Here is a 7,078-nt window from a genome sequence, read left to right as displayed (position 1 = left end):
CAGTATAAAATAGACTTCTGGTTTCTAGCCCAGCACCTTAACCACTAGACCAAACTGGCTCTCTGGCCCTACAGTAATCACCAGGAGATTAGAGATATTTTAAGGAGTTAAGATAATGACTGCATGGACTTTTTTCCTAATGCCAACATTTACAAGAAAGCTATACACTAGAGTCAGAGCTAAATAACGACTGATTTTTCATATTTTCCAGTATTTTTTATTTTTCTTGCCAGCCACCCTTGGTGCATTTTAAAAACTTTGTTGATATTTAGGCCAGAGTAATAGATTATTCTTATGCTTCCTGACAGGAATATCAGGAAATTGCACAATTTGTAATTGCCTTAGCACGTGTGCATTTTGATATTGTTATGATTATCTGAATGAGATATTTGCACTAGAAGCATGCAACGGAACTGAATTAAATACTGTACATAAACAATTGCAGAGCAGACATTAAATGATACTTAAACAACTCCTGATCCAACAGAAAATTAATTATCCACAAAATAATTACTGCTTGTTTTATACTAATATTGTATTATACTGATCTTTTTCGCCCCTTAAGATATATTTTATTTTAATCACTATGATGAACTTTATTTTCTCCTGTGCCAACTCCCTGACCTGGTGCTCTCCAAACCTGTAGGACTTCAACTCCCAGTTTGTGACCAAATTATGGAATTATTGTTTAATGGAAGGTATCAGATTTGGGAAGGACATCCTAAACTTTTACTCATTATTAGCAAACTCCTTCTTTTAACTAGGCTTACTTTCTACAAAATGTCTATAATCTATGCTTCTTTCTCACATAAAAGCATGACTCTATAATCTTAGATATGCTGGGAGTGGGAACTCCTTAATATTGAAGACAAAAATAATAATCCCTACACATTCAGGAAGGCATACTCTTAAAACTCTTAAGGTATTTATTAATATGGAATATTCTATGAAACAAGCCTATTTCCTGGGAGTATATGATACAATACACAGAATCCTTACTATGATTTAGTGCAATATGAACTCAGCGGCTACAGTTCATAATCTATGATGGAGAACTATGGTGTGAACCTAGCTAATTATAGTTTATTTAATAAATGATGGCTTGTTACTTAATGATTTACATCACTTTATCATTTAATAAAAACAAATATGTCTTAGCCTGATGTGTGAACCTATCCTCTGCTGATTTACTACGTTGTCCAAAATCAGCCTCTGTGGTCTAGAGTTAAGTGCATTAAGCGAACCCTGAACATCGGTAAAACAAATAAAACATGATTCAGTGTGCATGCTGTGTAAGCACAGCCAGTACACTCACTAATTCTTGCTTCTCAACTTCGGTGTATAGTTTAATACGTTGCATAAATTCTACCAATTACACTTTACTCAGTAAATTAGGATTACGCTGCCGTTTAGCACAATGTGTCAGCCCAAGCATTGCCTTCAATAAAAAAACCCACATTCATTATCGTTGTACTCCCCAATTAAAGTCTGACACAGGAAAAAACAGATTCCAAGACACCTGCAATTAACCCTAATCTCCTCCCATCCTTCTTTTATCCTCACCTCCCTCCTCTCGTTGCCAATCCAGCATCTCTCGGGAGGTGGCCGCTGCACTCAAGTCCCACCCCTCCCCACTAGTCGTCACGTGCGAGCAGCCGTGCGCAAACACCGTCCAGTTTGTGAGTGACAGGCGGAGAAAGCCAATCCTCGCCATCCGGTTAGCCCTCTGTGCCTATGCGCGGGCCCGCCCGCGAACGGAGGTGGGATTTCCGCAGCTCTCGGGCTGGCTTGCTGACGGACGGAGAGGGAGCTTGATTATGGCTTCTGGCTGAGGTGCTCTGCGTCCTTCTTCTGGTCTGGGATTGTCTCCCTTTTCGGTAAGGGTCCTTCCTTCCGACCTGGGCCTTTGTGGTCGTGGGCGCGCCTGGCCTTCTCTCCGGAGCTGGCCTCCGATTGAGCGTATGGGGTTATTCCTTGAGCTTGTCGTTGGGAGAGGCGGGGAATCTACTGCCTTCCAGGGCGTGATTTTGTTGCCTCTCTCCCCCGCCCCCCCGACGTTGATTCCTCTTCTCCCTTGCTGGTCGTTCCAAGCGCCGGAGCTTCTATTGCACGATTTTGGTTGTGCACGACGAAAAAGAGCGAGGGCGGCTCTGGGCTGTTTTCTCCGAAGAAACCGATGGGCTAACTTTCGCTTGACTTTTTCTGCTAGCTTTCGCCTTCGTTTGCTTCCTCGTTTTGTGGTTTAGGTAGGTCCTCGGGGAGAACCGCGAGCCCCGCGTGGATACGGTACCCGCGAGCTTCGTCCCAAAATCATTTTCGCAGCGCGTTGGATGAAGAATCTTGATATCGCTCTGTTTTGGGTTGCTGAAGTTTCACCGCGCGCGAGTGGATTCTCGCTTATTTTTCCAATAAGCAGAAGTTGGACGCGGTTGCAGGTGTGATTGTGGCGTCTTTGTGATGCAGTGAATGTTTGTGATGGCATGACTTTTTTTTAGGGCCCTCTATTGGGCTTAGCTGGCGCAGGATAGTTTATGCACTTCGTTGAAAGTGATAGCAAATCATTCACAGCTACTTCGTAAGGCGCTTAGTTGCGGCGGCCGGTACGGGTTGCCTCGATCTCTTCTCCAACTTTGGTCACCTTGAATCAAGAGCGAGTAAAAAATTCAGTACACTTTGGATATCGTTATGTAGCTGTTCAGTTATTTGCCTTTAAAGTTTCGTGTAAGTTTTCAAATACAGGGAGTGACTTTTGAGGCCACAATCACTTTTCTGGATGTTTATGCAGGAGAAGGGTTTGAGTAGTTCCAGAAATATAAACTGATGTTCAAAAGTTTCAAGTTAATATTCTTGGGAAATCTCAGATTAATTCTACCGCTAGAGCAATCTGTAATGCAGCTTTCCCCAACCTGGTGCCTTCAGATTGTTGAGCTCCAGTGGCCAATGACTTTTTTGGCCAAGGGATAGACTGGTTGGAGAGTTCAAACACTACCAAATCTTAGGGTATGCTCCTGATGTGATTTCACTGAAAGTCAGTTTCTGTGTCTATCTCTATATATATCATAGTTTTGACCCATAGATTAGATTATTAATAAATTGCCTGGTGCCAAAAGGTGAGTGGTTGCTTTTTCAAAAGAAATTGAAATTGTTCCCATTATGTAGAAATATTGTTCTAAATATAGCATTTAGGCAGAAAAGAAAGAAAAGGGTTTTCAGATTAAGTTTTCCTATCAATCAGGGGCCAAGCTTAGAAATTTGGTAAAGCCTGAGCATCTTTTAAGAATTATGCTATTGTTTTTGCTGTTCAGGATTAGATGAATGGATAAATTGAAAGTTAAACAAAAAGTTTCATAACTGTATTGGGATGATTTTTATTCAGTTTTTGTCACCATTGAAATGGGATGGATTTTACAACTGAAGCTACAATCCTGGAAATGTTGGATTTGATTGCTATGACTATGGAGTAGATGAAAATAACATTGTACTTTCTTTGTGTAACAAATTTCACATGCTTCAAAAGTCCATTCTTTTTGCACATGACCATGGTGATATACTATCAGTATAGATAGGTTAAAACAATTATTGTTATTTGTGCTGGTGATTACTGAGGTCTTGAGCATTCTTGCGACTCTCCTCCTGCCTAACAAGATGCTATTAACTGCCCAGCTCATTAGGAAGATCCAGTAGCCTTATATTTGTGTGTATGTGATAATACTGGCATTTCATTGTCATAAAATGTAGGAATCTCACAGTCTGATCCTGCCACAGAGAAGATACTATCTATATTGCAGATTTTCTCCTTACACTTAGATGTGTGTTTGTGATACATGTGTGTGCCATAGATGCTGGGAATATCATTTGCTTTTGCAGCTTGATTTAGAATAGGATTTGATACTATTTATAACGTGGTTAACATTTACTAAGCAATATATGCATACTAAAGACAAGAGTGTTGGCTCATGGGAGAACAATAGGATATATTACAAAAAAAGGAAAATCAAAGATGGAGAATAAAGAAGCATATTAGCAAACTTAGGTGGTAGTTCTTGAAGATTAATAATTCCTGTAATAACCCCCTTGAATTTAAAGGTTTAGGAAAGAAAATCTTCTCAACGGTCTTCTCTAAGAAGATGTTAGGATTTTTCTGGCAGGCTGGATTGGAACCATTTAAACAGGCATACACAAGAATCCCTAAACTCCTGATAAGTAGTTTATTGCAGAAAAGCTAAGAAGCCGTTACAGAAGCATTCCAGTTACTGCTGTATATCAAATGGGAGTCCTGTTTATAATGTAATCGGTGTTTGTTTAATTACTAGATTTCTATCTCATCTTTATTTTGTACAACTCAAGGTGGTGTATACAATGGTCCCTCCTATTTTTCCTACTACAACAACCCTGTGAGGTGGCCCAAAGTCATCTAGCCAGCTTCCATGCCTAAAGGAGAACTAGAATTCACACTCTCCCAATTTCTAGTCTACCATTTTAATTATTCCAGCAAGCTACCTGCCTGTGTTCAAATACTAGTGCTAGTTTCTCTTACCCAAGCTAGATGGCTCTCTTGATAACAGACAGGCCTTATCTCAGGTTGTTTTTCTCTGGTCATGTGAAACCTAATTTTCACAAAAGGAAAGGTTGAAACCGGGCAGAAGTTGATCTGTCCAAGAAAGGTTGTACCACTGCCTCTTGCAAAGCAGGCGACATCATTCATTCCCTCAAAGGTGTGTTTGTTGCCTCGTAAATTTAGCTGCCCATATCCTGGCATAACCAAGTCTTTAGAGCTGTCTGAAAGGCTACATGTTAGAGCTAAACTAAACTCTGGGGGGAATGGTGTTCTGAAGAGGGAGCACCACAACAGAAAAGGCTTTCTTCCTGGGTCCTGCCAGATGCACTTTTTAATAGACCAGACCCATAGCATGCCTGTCCTGCCAGATCTGATGGGATGGGTAAACCATAATCAGGGAGATGGTGCTCCCTCAAATAACCCAGCTCCATGCCATGAGGGGCTTTATAAATAGTTGCCAGCTGCTTGAATTGAGGTTGGAAGCACATTGGCAAACAATGCAGTTCGCGGAGCAGAGGGGTAATAATATCTGCTAATTGATGAGTGCATGTAATTGCCTGCACTGCTGCAGTTTGCACCAGCTGCAGCTTCTGGATGCTCATCAAGGGCAGCCCCATGTAAAGCACATTGCAATAGTCCAACTAGGAGGTGATTGAAGCACGAGTGTGAGCAGAGCCCTTCAGTCCAGGAATGGGTGCAATTGCCACACAGCACAAAGCTGTGAAAAAGCTTCCTGGTCACAGCTGTCACCTGTTCTTCAAACAGGAGGCACAAGTCCAGGAGGACCCCCAATTTGCACATGGGTTCTGTTTGGGGAGTGGAACCCCATCAAGAGCTAATGATGGAAGATCCCCAGAATCTAGAAACCCTAAAATCCAGAGGCACTCAGTCTTGCTAAGATTGAACTAAAGCCTATTCTTCCCCATCCAGATCCCCACAGCCTTCACCCATCGAGACAGAGGCTCCATGGCAAGGTATCATCTGCATACTGATGATACCTCACCCAGGGGCTTCATGTAGATATTAAACAGGAGTAGGGAGGGTGATGAGCCCGGTTGTCAGGCTCTGCCTGAGACCCAATAAAAACACAGACGCTAGAGTAGACTTTAGGTTCTGGTTTTATTTGGGAATAGAACGCATGCCCTTAGAAAGCTGAGAGTGAGGGGAGCGCGCCGGAACGGGATTTCAATAACCCGCGCCGGTCAGCGCTCCACCCCACCTTACCCCAGGTGCGCCCCACGAGTCCCAGCAGTTCGTCCTTGCCAGGTGAGAGGTCATCCAGCCCCCTGCGCCCCGGGCATCGCCTCAATCGCCTTCCTGTGCGGTGATGATCCATTGCCGGGTGATCAGGCTTCTAATTCCTCAAAAGCCCGGGCGCGCCCTTCTGAACCTCGCCTGTTCGGTTGTTATTCAATTTCTTGTCAGTTACCTTTTATTGTTGCTTCCTGGGTTGCCGGCCTTGGTCGTTACATTGTTTCTTTAAACCCATTACTGCTTTTTGTGTTCTTCTATTGCCCTTGCCTTATCAGCCAGGGACCCATATCCTTGTATTGTCATGCAAGCCGTTGCGATGTCACAAACATCGCAACGGCGATAATGACATACTGCCCCCCCTGAGAAAAATCAAGCCGAGGGTTTGGAGGGATATGCAGTATGGAAGTTGCGGATTAGCTCGGGAGCCTGGATGTCGCGGGCAGCGACCCACTCAGGGTGTGGAAAGTGTTTCCATTTTACCAGGTATTGGAGGGAGCCCCGCAGTTTGTGGGAGTCGAGTACCTCCTTGACCTCGAAATGTTGCTGTCCGTCTAGCATAACGGGGGGGGGGGAGTGTGTGGGTGCCACCGGGAGGAGTCACTTGCTGGCTTGAGCAAGCTGCAGTGGAACACCGGGTGCAGCTGCTTTAAATTATGGGGCAGGTCCAAGCGCACCGTGACTGGGTTCACGATTTGTGTCACCTGGAATGGCCCAATAAATTTGGGGGCCAGTTTCTTAGACGGTTGCGGTGATTTAATGAATTTGGTGGATAGGTAAACCAGGTCCCCCACCCGAAAAGTTGGTTGTTGGCGCTGGTGCTTGTCTGCCTGCAGTTTGTATGCGGCTTGTGCCTCCGTAAGCGCGTCCTTGATGACGGGCCAGGAGTCTGCGAGTTTTGAACCCCAGTCACAGGCGGCCACTGCTGGGGACGGGGGCTGAGGGAGCTCTGGGATGGGGACGAATTCCCGACCCAACACCACCCCAAAGGGGTTTGTCCCGTGCTTTGATGTATCGCGTTATTGTATGCGACCTCTGCAAACGGGAGTAAGTTCACCCAGTCGTCCTGGTGGTAATTTATATAGGAGCGGAGGAATTGTTCCAGTGTGGCATGAAGGATCTCTGTAGATCCGTCCGTCTGGGGATGCCAGGAGGTTGACAGGGCCTGCTGGGTACCTATTAGTTTCAAAAAAGCCCGCCAAAACCTCAAGGTACATTGTGTGCCCCTATCGGTCACCAAGTGGGAGGGGCAGCCGTGGAGGCGGTACA

General features: G+C 44.4%; 1 protein-coding gene across 1 annotated transcript in view; it reads left to right on the top strand.

Moving 5' to 3' along the window:
* Positions 1 to 1,762: 1,762 nt before the first annotated feature.
* Positions 1,763 to 7,078, top strand: part of RNF13 (ring finger protein 13) — a 67,013-nt gene continuing 61,697 nt past the window's right edge. The window contains exon 1 of the mRNA XM_063306589.1: positions 1,763 to 1,877. The gene's annotated coding sequence lies outside the window, so the exon portion shown is untranslated. The remainder of the gene's footprint in view (positions 1,878 to 7,078) is intronic.

The sequence above is a fragment of the Candoia aspera genome, chromosome 6 (genome assembly GCF_035149785.1).
Source record: "Candoia aspera isolate rCanAsp1 chromosome 6, rCanAsp1.hap2, whole genome shotgun sequence".
Lineage (NCBI taxonomy): Eukaryota > Metazoa > Chordata > Lepidosauria > Squamata > Boidae > Candoia > Candoia aspera.
This window is presented reverse-complemented; position numbering and strand designations above follow the sequence as displayed.